Source organism: Cupressus sempervirens, chromosome 3, assembly GCF_028749045.1.
Source record: "Cupressus sempervirens isolate cs-2001-9-10 chromosome 3, ASM2874904v1, whole genome shotgun sequence".
Lineage (NCBI taxonomy): Eukaryota > Viridiplantae > Streptophyta > Pinopsida > Cupressales > Cupressaceae > Cupressus > Cupressus sempervirens.
Genome location: NC_143120.1, coordinates 655,783,672 through 655,799,381, shown reverse-complemented (window position 1 = coordinate 655,799,381; position 15,710 = coordinate 655,783,672). Strand labels below are relative to the sequence as shown.

General features: G+C 33.3%; 2 pseudogenes across 1 annotated transcript; both read right to left on the bottom strand.

Annotated features, from left to right (window-relative positions):
- Positions 1-8,721: 8,721 nt before the first annotated feature.
- LOC149568404 (putative inactive receptor kinase At1g27190 pseudogene) lies at positions 8,722-10,229 on the bottom strand (annotated as a pseudogene). Its single transcript, XR_016362556.1, has one exon. The product of XR_016362556.1 is annotated as a putative inactive receptor kinase At1g27190 pseudogene (transcript).
- Positions 10,230-10,301: 72 nt separating this feature from the next.
- On the bottom strand, positions 10,302-11,087 carry LOC149568403 (inactive LRR receptor-like serine/threonine-protein kinase BIR2 pseudogene; annotated as a pseudogene).
- Positions 11,088-15,710: the final 4,623 nt, after the last annotated feature.

Below are 15,710 nucleotides of genomic sequence, written 5' to 3'. Positions count from 1 at the left end.
CAATATTATCATTTAATAGAAGCAACGATTTAATATGAGTGTTTCAATTAGTCAACAGTTATGAGATTCTCATATTGGAATGAGTGTCCTTTCAATTTTGATTATCTCTTCTTCTTGAGTAGTGTGTGTTATGCTTGAAGTAGTTTTATCTATCAGGATTCGTTACCTACGATTGTTTTATGTTTTGATTATCTTTGTGTGGATTATACATTATCTCTCCTACATGGTGGGAGTGGGAGCCTGATTAGGTGACCACGCGGTTAGAAAGTAGTGTATTCTTACCATTTGGGTCCCTCTCAAATTGACAAATGTTGGATGCTCATTGGTGCAGTTGTACCCTTTATCATTCTTATTCTTATCTTGGAGACTTCTATTCATTTGATGTATCTATTTATCATGTATTTTGAGATCCTATGGTATATTGTATTGTATATTAATGTACTTGTATCTATTCTTGCATACCCTACATCATGTGTAGTGGATGTTATTCATTTGATGTGTTCTCATTGTATTAGTTTTATTCATGCATTTTCTTATGAGATGATTTATCGGTTATTTCTTTATGACCAGGAGACATTGTACTTGAGACTTAAACTGATTAATACAAATTTTTTAATGTGACTCAACGTGAAGGAACCCTTGAGGAATGTAAACTATATTTTTAATTATTTATGTGTACTTAATGTGTATGTATATGTTGTGTAATGCCTACCCCTAGTTTACATTTTTGCTATCATTGCTGAACTCTTTTAGCCCAGTTTTATGCTTGATTACTATTAGTATTATTTTGAGATTATTAGATATTTTTTCACATTTAGTTGAATATATGATGAGATTACTTGGTACTCTATATTTCATGTATGCATGATGATTATTACAGTGCTTTTAGTTATTGATGATGATTAGTTAGATGGTTTATAATCCTATGTGTTTTCTTATGGATACTTACCCCATACTGCATCTGTATGGTGTGCATATTTGTTTTTCTTATGTATGGAATTTATAATGTGGTTAAGGAATGGAGTCATAGTCACATGCTAGTCGGGATCTACACGATGCACCAATTCCTGCCATTGCCTACTTAGCTTAGAATATTGTGTTTGTACATGCGTAAATTTTATATAGTTGCAGGTACCGGGTATTGACTTTTCTAAATTGCCAGGATGAGCGTATCCTATCGCATTATCTCAATGGTAAGAGAGGGGAGATAAATTCTTAAGTCCAAATCTCAAACCTTTAAGTGATTTGTCCTAATTGAAAATTAGGACAAGTATCTGAGTTGAGTACCCTTTGAATGCATCAAATGACATTAATTTGTGATTATAAACCTTTAGTTTGACCTTGTATGTGTTTTTCTATGATGGGTCTTCATATTTTGTTTTATGAGTCTTTGGTAAATTTTCTATTAATTAAGTCTAATTAAAAGGTTAAATTAATGATTTAATTTAATGGAGAATTATTATGATATTTTAATATTTAATTATATTTAATTAATTGAAAAATTAATTAAATAAAAAGAATTAAATTTGAAGATAAAAGTTATAAGGATAATTTTTAGAATATGATAATATTAATTTAATTTAATAATAATATATAATTTAGAGTTCATTTTTAAATAAATGTTAAATAATATTATTATTTAAGTTAATAAATATTTTATCAATTAAGTTTCGAAAATAAATTAAAAAGTGAAAAGAAAGTAATTTATTAAAAAATTTAAGTTCGCATGACGCATGCATGACATTAAAATATAAGAAATTAATAAAACAAGTGAATTTAATAAAGATATTTTAATTGCATAAAGTGCAGATGAGATTGAAAATTAATAAATTAATTAAAAGAGGAGTCAAGTGAAAATTAAATAAAGTAATTAAATAATTCTTTTAATATGCATGGAAAAGATAAAGAAAATATTAAGAAAAGTTAATAGGAGTTGAAGTCTGGTGAGCACAGAGTTCTTCTGGGTGAATGCACAATTAGTGCCCCGATTTAAGGAGAGAACTCTTTATCACAATTGGAGGGTTCATTTTTGGGGGATACAAATTTTGACCGCGAATTTTGGAAGAGGAAGGAATTTTTGGAAAAGGGAAGGTTCTGTGAGGAGGGATTTTTTTGCAATTTTATTGGGCATAATTATTAGCATCAGTGTCCAGGTAGATGCTTGTGATTATTCACACAATTTGATTACACAATTTCCTTTCCTATCTTCTTTATGCCTATAGATTGTAAAATCTAAAATTCTTTGTGATAAACCCTTGAACATTTCAATGTTGTAAATTACTAGATGCCTGTCAATATCTTCTGTATACGTGGGGATTAGAAAAGTAATCAAAAAACCCCATTTTGTAGATTGAAAAATTTAGTATTTTTATTCGGGAAGAGTTTGAAATAAAGAGAAAATTTTTAAATTGGAATTTTGAATGGTTAAACTTATTTTTCCTATCAAACTAATATTGTAAATGTTAGTAAATTTTTTTTTTAATAAATATTATTATGGGGGGAAGGGGGTTATTGTTTTGTCAAAACTTAAAATGAAATAAAATATAATAAAAATGATTTTAAAAATTTATTATTATTATTATATATATATATATATATATATATATATATATATATATATATATATATATATATTTGGGAGGGGGGGTTTTACCCCACCCCATCCCCTTACCTTCCAACTCATGCGGCCTGTGTGTGCAGGCGTACTACTGCACATAGGAAGCAGTCATCCTGCCGCACGACAACAGCCGTAAAACATACGGCCAACAGGCCTTAAACGCTATTTCTAAAAGTTTTTATTATTATTATTTAATTTTAATTTAATTAAAATTAAGTTTTAATTAATACTAATTATTAATTTTTATTTTATATATTATTTAAAATAAAATTTATTAAATGTTTATTAATATTAAATTATTAATTAAAATTTAATTATTTTATATGTATTCACAATAGTTAATTAAATTATATTTAATTTAATAAATTTATTGAATAATGGAAGTTACTTCTTAGAAAAGGGAGAATTATTTAATTATTAGTAACATTGATTTCAATAAAATAATGCAAATGATTTTGTTAAAAATCAATGGGAATTAGTTTGATAATTTAAATAAATAAATAATTATCTTCTAATTATTCTAGAAAATTGTTTTAAAAATAATGGAGGGGTAATTCTATGTTTTATTTAAACAAATGATTGAGTAAATATTCATAAGATAAACTGAGAATTTTTATATACTTAAAAACGTATATTAAACTTGAAACTAAAAACCTTACTTTTAATTCAACGACGTGTTTTCTAAATCAAATCAATTTGTGAGACTATTCTGTTTCTATGTATTGTCTATGATTTGGGGTTTTAGGGTTTGACCTAGCCTTGACCAGTCTTAGGCTGTTACCAAAGGCTCGGGGGTTATGTGATTTTGATGTTATGATGTTTTCATCTTAATTCTTTAAACCCAACCATGGTAATGTGATGATATGCTCTATGGTGAATTTTCATTTAATTGTTCATTATTGCTTTCCAGTCTTCTTGTGTGAAGGTGAGGTGTATGTATATGAGATACCTGACTTAACCATTTTTGAGTCCTTCATCAATTATAATTGAACTGCTTTCCAGTCCCTTTGATAGGATTGAAGTGTTTGCTATGTTCTTGATGATGTCATGTTGTGACATGTTTGACTTAACCATTTTGAGTCATTGATAAGTATTATTGGGATACTTTTCGGTTGCTCATTGAGAACCGATGGATATTGTGATTTATCTTTGATGCTTTCCAGTTGCTCGCAAAGAACTAATGTGATTAATATGATTATCTTTATGATGCTTTCTAGTCACTTGTATAGGACTGAGGTGATTTTACTATGATTCTTTGATTTGTGATTTCATGAGGTTAGGGTAGGTAATCTATATGTGTTGTTGGGAAGTGGCTTGCAATGGAGGCTAGGGCCCTAAGTGGTTCCCAAGGCAACTCATTATGAGTTGTTTAATAAGTGAAAACATTACACTAAATGAGAGTAAAATGAACCTAATAAGAGTCGTTGTATGTTCTCACCCATGCCTCGAGTGCTAGTATAGACTAGGATGAGAGTAGAGAGAATGCTTGGTTGTGACCTTGCATTTTATAGTATGCCTTGTTAGAATGAGAGGATACTAGTGGCCGCATAGGGATCACTAGGGACCTTGGGGTCCTAAGGGACTGCTAGGGTAACTCTAACATGATTCATGTGATGACACTTGCTCACTTACATAGTAGGTTTCCTACATGTCTTGTGTGCCTCTGGGTCTAGATGTCGATCTATTTTAGAACCTTTGAGTTAGTATACTTTTAGGATTTCTTGGACTTAGAGAGTATTTGTGTTATGTGATTTGATATCCTTTTTGGGACTTGAGACTATCTCCTCAGTGCGGTGGGAGTGGGCCATTTAGGTTCCACACGGTCGGGTGGTAGTGCTTTTTACTCTTACCATTGAGATTCGTCCGTAGTCACCATGGTTGGAGCTTTCTTATCTGCATATCCTTTCATTCTATCTTGTATCATTTGAAGGATGGTTATATCTTATAATGGGTTTTTATATCTTTCATGGTGGATGCTTTCATTTATTTTATTGTACTTTGTATCATGGATTCGAGGAGGATGATGTATCTTTATTTCTACATATTTATATTATTTTAGCCTTTCATACCCTATGACATGTGCAGTGGATGAGTGAACATTCTGAATTTCATTTGCCAAGAGGCATTCAAAACAAATGTATATTATTAAAAAGGACATTAGACTTTCTAATTATTCTTTCATGTAGATGTGGTAGTTATTAGACTTAGAATTATTTAATTTTAAATGTGACTCAATGTCTTCGGATCCTTAAGGAATGTAACCTGTATGTATGCTTTTAGTTGATTGTATGTTATTGCTTTTGCTAATATGTGTTTGATGTGTATGTTCTATCTTTCTTGTTCAAATAAAAATGTTTGGTAAACTTAGTAAAACTTTAGGTTAATTCTTTTGGATCCCTTGGTGGGGTGTTGCATATTGCTTCCACATTATTGCTATCGTGTGTTGTTTAAACTTAAAAAAAAAATAGTTTAGTAAACAGTGTAACATGTTAGGTTTATTTCTCTTAGGTTCCCGAGTGAGGCATTACATGCAACTTAGATTGCAACCAAATAACAATGAAAATATAGGGGTAATAAAAGGGACTTAGACTATCAACATTGCTAGTTGGTGCATATAAGTTGCCCCATAGCCACTAGCCTCGATAAATATCAACTACATCCCACTTTCCTTTTCCATTAGGCTTCAATCATGTAACCTTGACTGTTGTTTTCTAAATGCCACATGAAGAGAGATTGTTTTGGATTAGTCAATTCTACTTTAGTCTCGTTCAAGAACTATATGTTGTCTTCTCAAAACTCTAGGCTTTTTACAAGGGCTCTGTCGTAGAGAGTCAATTTAAACAAGATGACGATAGTGGTTTTTTCCTTTATATGACTAGAGATATGAATAAATTATTTGAATTCAATAGTTATGATGGTGGAGTAGCTAGAGATGGAAATAATGCATCGTGTCACATAAAAGGAAAAGGATCTATTACACTTGATAGAAAGAGTAACACTAAAGATGTTTACTTTATGGATGGTTTAAAACATAATCTTTTGAGTGTTAGACAACTTGGAAATTAGCTAACTTAGAATTTTAGCATATGAAATTCATATGTCATGCTATCCATACTAAGAGGGAGGCACCATTAAGAGGGGTTTTGACACTAGAACACGATAAAATATCCAAACATTGTCATGGCATCCACATCACAAGTTATGTAGCATAAACACCAAGTTTTCAATGGCATAATTGTGTCTAATTTCCAATGGATATATTCCTGTAAATAATTGTGCAAAAACTTGGAAGGAGCAAGGAAAAGTAAAATTTGAGCTTATTGGCAACATCTTGAATTCCATTCCCAGTATACATGGTTGAAGATTCTTCACCCACTAGACATGGCATTACTTTTCAAATTTGTTTTCATCTTTGCATGAAACATATTCACAAATTGTCTACACTTATCAATGGTAAAAGCATTGGTCATCCTAATAGTTCTATCATGCTATATATATGAGCATACACATAAAATTGAAGAATGGTTAAAATTACACAATTATACTTCAAGTGAATTCTAAATACAAATATAATTTTAAACTACATAGTAGAGATTACTCATGTATAGAAATTGATGATGGATGAATACTCTCAACACCTTTTGGTTTATCTAATACATAATTTTTGTGACTTTCTAACTATAGTAAAAATATTTTATATTTAAATTAAATTATTTAATTATTAAAATGTTTCTCATAGGGGCTTCACTTAGTGAATTTGGGTCACAACATGTATGTGGTTGTGACATACTAATGAATACCCCTGTTCTCAAAAAATATTGTCCTAAACCCCTTTTTTGTCAACCCCCTCCAATACCCACCCATATCCTTCACCCCCAAGGGAAAAAATAACCATATGTAGGATATATGCCCTATTTTTGTGCCCATTTTAAAATCCTCCAATTTATGAATACACTTGATATGATCTATTATTCCATTAGTTAAGTACTCAAGATATGTCTACTATAAAAAATTAATTAAATTCATGTATTTAATAATGAACTCTACAAATAGTTTAAAGACCAATTTATTTGTCTATCTTGGAAATCATATTAGATTAATTATAACTATCAATCAAACACAAAATTTAATTTACTAAGATAATGTCCTTGGGCTACTTAATTATACATTCGCAATATATAATTAGATATTAATAGCTTGATAAATTATGTTTTAAAATAGATTAATCTATTTATAAATTTTTATATGCACACAAAATTGAAGTGTTACTTGTTAGAAAAATTGCCAGTGTTCCCATCAAGCTTCATAACAAGGGACTAACTACCTCATGTGGATTCTATAAGTCTAGTGGTTGTATCAAGCATTGACAGGTCAATCTTTTGGTACAATGACAACCACACTTGTAACAAGTGGTATTAGAACTTGATCACAAGTTTGCATCCCCTTGAATAGTTTTAAGGGTAAGATTATCAGAAAAATGGTTAACTCTCTCCTCGAGATTTGTAACAAGGGACTAACTGCATCTTGTGGATTCTAAAAGTCTTGTAGTTATATTGAACATTCATGTGTCAGTCTTTTGGTATAACAAAAACTGTAATTTATACAAAATAATTAAATATAGTATATATTAGAAATATTTCTCTTATATTGTAACTCCTAAAGTGATTGAAAAATGAGAACATAATATGTCTTATTATACTTTTGGCTAGAAAGTGATGTCATTGTGTGTGAGGTGTATGACATCCACCATTGAGTTCAACTTCCATGTACAAGTAGCTCATACATACATACATACATACATACATACATACATACATACATACATACATACATACATACATACATACATACATACATATATATATATATATATATATATATATATATATATATATATATGAGCATAATAATATAGTGGAGCATCCCTAATCTAAGGTGTTAATTGAAATTTGTGTGTGTGAGTAAGATAGGGGGGTGGAGGGGTGGTCATGGTGTCTATTTTGTTGCCTCAGTATTAGCTTCTCTTCATTCAAATATTTGTGTTACTTTTTTATTAATGTTATCATGATAATAGAGTCTAAGGTGATAATCAAGTGTTTGGAGAGTTATGTTTCATTTTGTGATTGCTTTTATGTTTATGTGTAAATGATGTTGAAAAAGAAGGTTAAAAAATAATAATTCCTTAATGAATATATATTTGATGCATAAAAAATAGACAAGATTATCATATACTTTTAAAAAATTAATAAAATATTCGACTAAAAACTAAGACTTTAGACTTTCACTAAAGTTGATTGTTTAGCAACAAATACGATACAAAGTTGCCCTCCAATAATATAATATAGATCATCTCTACTCGTACCTTTTAACTTGATATTATTATATGATAATACATAAAAAATAATTTAAACAAGTATATTTTTTATTAATAATTTTACACTATATTTTTTTAGAAGAAAAATTTATAGATCGTAGATAAAAAATTTTCTCAGCTTAATTGTATAATAAGGTTTTATTCAAAGTGATTCATCATTTGAAAAAGATTAACTATAAGTAGAGTAGAGGAGTCAGTAGTTGGCTAGGCTAATTTCATGCACCTACATTTCCTAATCTGTATGTCAAAATTTGTCGTTGCTGATTTTTTTGGTAAACCTTCGTAGGTGAGTGAAGAGCTTAAAGCTAACCTTTTGACTTTCTCACATTTACAGACCTCTCTATAGAACCCGTAGAGTGCTAGGTGGTCTAAAAGTGCCATTTTAAAACGTTCGCCCGGAACCTATTATATTCACCCCCAAGAGCTGCTCACCAAAAATTTATAGTACTTTCTGTACAAATGGACCAATCAAAAACCAAGAAAGCTAAAAAGTGATCAACTATTAGTGCATGTACTATCATTTTTGGAATTTTTTATGAGCAATAATTGGGAAGATATGTAGCGCTAGAACGTGGTAGTCATTGGGATATGAATGACAACCAACTCGTTTCACCTAAGTTAAAATATTGATTATAAAATATTATACTATTAGAATAAGAAAAACATATTAATAGCTTATAGATTTCAAAAATAAAATGTAGATAATAGAAAAGAAAATGTTGCCTCTAGATCACTTTGAATATCATCAATTTCACAACAAATATACCCTTCAAAAGGGGGTTAGGGGAAGCCATTACATAAAGTGTTGGGTAGAAAATAGTACAAATATGTTGGAAAGAATCTCACATAAATGGGTACAATTTAATGCACCATTATTATTATTATTTTTTGATGGAGGTCATCCACAAACAAGTTTTAAATCTTGCTACGGGCCCACGCATCCCTGAAACCTCTTCGGCTAAGAGCTAAAGACTAAGGAGCATCCATGTTGTCAAATTCTCCTGGGGCACGATCCCGACCTCATCCCTTATGATGTCTTCGAGTCTTGCACTCAACAAGACTTGATCCCTGGTGGGCTCTTTGTGAGGCATTCAACTTCACCAGTAGACCAAGGGTCCATTGGCAATGCACCATTTTTTGAAGTCCTCTATTTAACACTTTTTTTCCTCTCGTGTTCAATCAATTGTACTTCAACTCAGCTCCCACTCAACCGACATTTCCTCCTCGTTATTTAACACTTTTAGTCTAAGAATTAAACTTAGTGTGTGATGTTTAAGTCGTCCGCTGATCCCGCACTCCATATTTGTCACCGATCTTAGTCAAAGATTCGTATGCGTGGTACATCGAAGGCCTTTCCTCCGGATTGCATCTCACACACCTTAAACCCAACTCCATTACCTCCGCAACAATCGATTTCTCTTCCTCCGACAACAAATAGCTCTCTTCCACATATTTCCCTACCGCCCTCTCTGCCTCCTCGCTGTTCCATCGTAACCACTCGATCAGCGTCAACTCCTTCCCGCTTTCCTTTTCCATCAGCACATCCTCGGGCGTCAGTCCCGTCAAAACTTCGAGCACAACGACTCCAAAGCTGTACACATCACCTTTCAACGTGGCCAAAGAAGACGGAATACTCCTCAACTGTTCCGGCGCAGCATACTGGAATTCGTTCTCCAGACTCTGCTCAGAAGATACGCTAATGCAAATCTCGCCTTCATCGCCGCTGAATCTCGCTAATCCGAACCCGCTGATGCAGGGCTCATAATCATTGTCCATATAAATAACTGCGGAGCATATATTCCGGTTTATTATATGAGGATTGCAGATGTGATGAAGCCACGCCAGTCCCCTTGAAACGCCGATGCAAATCCTAAGCTTGGTGGGCCAGTCCACCTCATTCTGGTCTCTGTGGAGGCCATGGAAACAATTGAGGAGAGTTCCTCTGGCCATGTATTTGTAGACCAGCAGTCTCTCCTGGTCCTCGGCAATGCAGTAACCGAGAAGCGGGAGCAAATTGCGGTGCCTGAGATGCCCCAGGGTTTGCATCTCCCACTTGAACTCCTTTTCACTCTGCCCGCATGTCCTCAGCCTCTTCACCGTCAGCAGAGAGCCGTCGGGCAGCTCAGCCTTGTAAAAGACACCCGTGTTGTCACTCCATATGATGTTGCCTTCGCCGAAGTTGTTAGTGGCATCCGTAAGGTCACCCACTCGCATCTTCTTTATGGGCTTCTCGAACATACAAACTTTTTTGGACCTCCGAATTTTGACATTATCGAGGGGCTGCTGCCTAAATGACGGAAGAGACGGTCCTCAAGATGCTTGCCTTGAAATCCACCAGCGAATGCAGAGAACGCTCCACGTAAGAACCACGATGCCGTAAAGCACAAACGCAGTGACAACCATCGGATTCGCTGGAGTTGCTCCTCCGCATCCCCTGCTCAAGGGTTTCGAACATAATCCAGGGTTACCCGCGAAGAGGTCGGAGCTACTAGAGGCCCACTTAGCGGGTATTGCGCCAGTAAGCTCATTGTTTGCAAAATTAAAGTCGTTGAGGCGCTCCAGACGCATCAATTCCCATGGTATCAAACCGCTAAGTTGGTTGTCATTGAGGTGGAGAACATTCAGATATGTACAATTAGCGAGCTCGGGGGGAATCGATCCGGTAAACTGGTTTGATGAAAGATCAATTTGTACAAGAAAGGGAAGCCATTTGCAGAGATCTTTAGGGATTGGGCCAGAAAGAGTATTGCCTGAGAGGTCCAAGTTTGTCATACTCCCGCAGTACTTCAGGCCGCTCGGGAAATGCCCTGAGAGATACATTGAAGGGAGCTTAACGCTTAACAGTTTGCCATCATCGTTATGCCAGCACTGGATTCCCACAAAGTTGCAGAGAAATCCTTGGCTGCTGTTTCCGAATCGCCACGTCAAGAGAGACTGATTTGGATCAGTCAACTGAGCTTTACTCTCGTTCAGACACCTTATGTCGTCTTCTTGAAACTCTGGGATATTTATGAGCGCACTGTTGCGGAGAGGCAACTCAAAGAAGAGGAGGATAAAATATACAAACTTTGTCATGGCCTCCACAGCGCAGCTCATGTAGCATAAACACCAAGTTTTCAATGGCATAGTTGTGTTTCATTTCCAATGGATTTATTCCTGCAAATGACTTTGTAGAAGTTTGGAAAATTTGGGCAGCATCTTGACTTCCATTCTCAGTCAACACGGCGTTGCATTTCGATTTTTCGCCCATTGAACACGGCACTACTTTTCAAATTTGTTTCCATCTTGTGAAGTTCCACGAAATTTTCATCTTTTGCATGCATCATATTCACAAACGCGTGTCTTACTACAAATGGGTAGGTATGATAGTTAATTTTCTGATTTAACAAATGTTTTGCTATATTGTTTAATTTATTTGTAGTAAAGAGATATATAGGAAAATCATAATATGCACAAAGATTAAAAATAAAGGGTTAGTCTAAAGCTAACTATGAAATTGATTCGGTATTTTTCTATTATTTGTTCATTTTAAAAATAAAAGAATTTAAATTAGTTTAAATACTTATGTACAAAAGTCTTAATAATGATGAGTTATTTGTATCTATAAAGTTGCACAATTGATCTAATTATTAATATTTTTTTCTAAGAATTGAGCACCTATAGACTCACAAGATGTTGAATTAATAAGCCTTTTCTTAACAATATGTACATTGTCTACTAAATTGGAACATGGGTTATAACTCTTCCTCTTTATCTAAAAATTTTTTAATTTATTTTTATCATTAATAAGTTTTTCTCTTTAAAATATAATATTTATTTTAGTCTTTCAATAAATCCACTATCACATTAAATCTCTTTGCCTTCAATTTCAATTCACAAAATATTGAAGATAGACATTTTTAGATTGAAATCAATTTATTTTCAATATTTAAATAAGGTAAAGTAGATCTCATTTCTTTAATCCATAATATAATATTTAATTTCTTAATTATTTAAGAATACGAATGAGCAGAGATGAATTTGAAAGAGTTTTTTAAAAAAAAAATTATTATTAAATGCCATAATCATTTATACTAAATTATAAACACAAGTTTTTTAAAAATATAAAAATATGAGTGAGGAATTAAGCTCACTCATCGATAGTCATATGAGTTTGCCTACAATCCAAAGAATAGAGAAACACATAGGCGCCACAAAGAAACACAAAAGACCAAATAAAAACATGAGTGCAACCCAAAGATAAATCACCCTATGCAGACATAATAGTAGAAGGAGAAGGAGGTTATGGATCATCCTTCTTTCCCCAACCTTCAGTGCGTTCTAATTTTTGTGGATCATCCTTCCACCACAATCGAACCAACCTAAAGGTGTTGAAGGAGTGTTACCAGCAAGAGCCCATCCAGATGGGGACCCACAAAGAAGTGGGGAATCAAATAACCTACAAGGTGAAACCCTACACACTTAGGTGAGAAATGTCAAGAAAATTGTGAACATAGTGTTTCTAAATGCTTGGGAGAGGAACCTCAACTGGACGATTTTCAATCATTTCTTCCAGATCCATTTTAGATTCTTCAGTATGTCTGGAAGTGGATTCATCGTGACTAGGTTTTTTCTTTCTTGGGATCCCATTTTCTTTTCATGGTTCTACACCCAAGTTTTGGAGTGTAGTTGATTCCAAGATTGAGACCAAATTGCAATAATAGTTGGCCAAGCCGCTTTCTCTAGCAGGAAAGTTTCTAATATGTTCAAAGGCACTTGCGAAAACATGTTCATTATTCCTCCTACTGGGCACTATGCAAATCATCAAACAATGAGCTAAAGAAGTTGTTGCATGATTTTCTATGAGCCTCAGACATTTAGAGATACATTGCTTTCACATAATTGTTTGGGAATCAAATTTAGTTTCCAATTGCTAGAAAGTAGTGTAAGACAAGATGTGATAGTTTTAATTAAATTGTGATAATAATATCATGGCTTCATGAAATTTCCCTAAAATAAATTTATTCATCTTAAATAATTTCATTTTTATTCTTGATTGGTAAAAGGTTGTTTCCATAATATTATATTAATTTTTAAAAAATAATATGTATATGTTGTTGGGTAAGTGCACAAAGATGTGAAACCAAAAGCAGGGTTAAAGATGTCACTTTTTTTTTTTTGCCTGAAATCAATAATATCTAAACTTCGACAAGAAATTGAAGATGGTTAGACTCAAAATTTTAAGATACAACAAAAAAAAAATATTGTAGTCCTTCAAATCTATTTTCTAAACTACTAACTTTTTTGCTAAATGGTGGAGCTTAAGGCCTTCAAAATGAGGGGGCATGCAATTTGGTACTATTTTTTCAATAAAAACATAACATTATTTCAAGTGTGCTCGCTCTAAAATTCTAACTTTTAAAAAATATATATATTCTTCAATCACTCTAGTTAGAAGTTACCTAACACCACATAGTTTATCCTAGATTTTTCTACTAATTTTGCACAAATGTTGTAAGTGGACACATCCTGAAAATGTACAATCTTTGTGTGCTCCCTACTAAAGTAGTTGAAATGTAATAAAAAATCAAATTATTATTTTATTATAGTGTAGAATGAAGTCTAATTTCCAAACAACTAACTTGTTACAAAATTTAATGAATGAGCCAAAATCTAATCCCCAGGGACTAAATGTTTATTTTAGACAAAAAATGGACATACATTAAAAAGTAATTATAGTTCAAATGCTTAAAATAGTCTAAATTCAAAACTAGATAGCATAGAGATCTATAGTATCTATAGCTATTAGAGACCCACTTAGAGGGTATAGTGCCTGTAAGCATATTATTTGCAAAATTGAAGTCATTGAGCCTCTCCAGGCGCGTGAATTCCCACGGTATCGAGCTGCTAAGCTGGTTGTCATTGAGGTGGAGAACATTCAGATATGTACAATTAGCGAGCTCGGGGGGGATCGATCCGGTAAACTGGTTTAATGAAAGATCAATTTGCACAAGAAAGGGAAGCCATTTGCAGAGATCTTTTGGGATTGGGCCAGAAAGACTATTGCCTGAGAGATCCAAAAAAGTCATAGTCCCGCAGTACTTCAGGCCGCTGGGGAATAGTCCCGAGAGCTCCATCGAAGGGAGCTTAACGCTCATCACTTTGCCGTCATCGTTATGCCAGCACCCAACTCCCACAAAGTTACAAATAAAGCCTTGGCTGTTGTTTCGAAACCGCCACGTGAAGAGAGACTGATTTGGATCAGTCAATTGAGCTTTACTCTCGTTCAGGCACCTTATGTCGTCTTCTTCTACCTCTGGGTTTTTTATGAGCGCACTGTTGCGGAGAGGCAACTCAAAGAAGAGGAAGAAGAGGAGGATAAAATATACAAACTTTTTCATGGACCCTGCAGCGCAGCTCATGTGGCATAAACACCAAGTTTTCAATGCAATAGTTGTGTTTCATTTCCAATGGATATATTCCTGCAAATGACTCTGCAAAGACTTGGAAGGAGCAAGGAAACGTAAAATTTGGGCTCACCGGCCCCATCTTGACTTCCATTCCCAGTCAACACGGCGTTGCAATTGGATCCTTCGCCCATTGGACACGGCGTTACTTTTCAAATTTGTCTTCATCTTGTGAAGTTTGACAAGAATTTTCATCTTTGGATGCAACATGTTCTCAAACGCGTGTCCTACTACAAATGGTTAGGTATTATAGTTAATTTTCAGATTTTGACAAATGTTTTGCTATATTGTTTAATTTATTGGTAGTAAAGAGATATATAGGAAAATCATTATATGCACAAAAATTAAAAAACACGGGTTAGTTTAAAGCGAACTATGAAATTGATTTAGTATTTTTCTATTATTTGTTCGTTTTAAAAATAAAAAATTGTAAAATTAATTTAAATACTTATGTACAAAGGTTTTAATAATGATGAGTTATTGGTATCTATAAAGTTGCACAATTGATCTAATTATTAACATTTTTAGTCCTTGCCTTTTTAAAGCATGGATTAATGTTTTCGATATGCTCTTTCCTATTAGTTGCTATCTAGGTATGCGTGCAAATGCAAATAAGTTCCTTTTATACTATGGTTATGGTAATATTTTGTATTAAAAGAAATTTGTTTAGTTTAATTCTGATTTTCCCATTGGCTATCTTCTTTTTTGCCCGTAGTCTTTTCATTATTTCCTCAGCAAATTTAAAAGAAGTTAAGAGTGTACATGCATGTTTTGGGCAATTTCCAAGTGGCATTTTCCATTTCCATCTAGCGTTCTCCCCACAAATAAACGTGTTATTTGCATGTGGGTTTGCCATGGTTTTTGGTTGCATAGAACAAGGCATGGCAAACATCCATCTAGATATTTGTAACATGCAACAGTTCTTTTAAAAACTATTTGCCCTTTCTTTTCATCTACACAAAATAGAGGTGAGAAAATCTGCATTTTTAGTACACCCAATTTTTATGTAAGCAATACTCCTAAATTGTTCTAGTCGGAGATGGTTCATCATATTTAGATGTAATGTTATTCATAAGATCTCAAACTAGGATTTTTTTTTGGCAGGCTAATCCCTCCCTCCGTGTTTAAGAGCATTAGGTTCTCTCTTTGTTGAGTAGAAGAGTAATCCATTCCAACATCTAAACTTTCCCTGATGTTATCTATTTGATACACATTTTTATGGAGATGGCTAATGGTACTGATTGATTGGTGAAATGGGCACTTTTGCCAATGG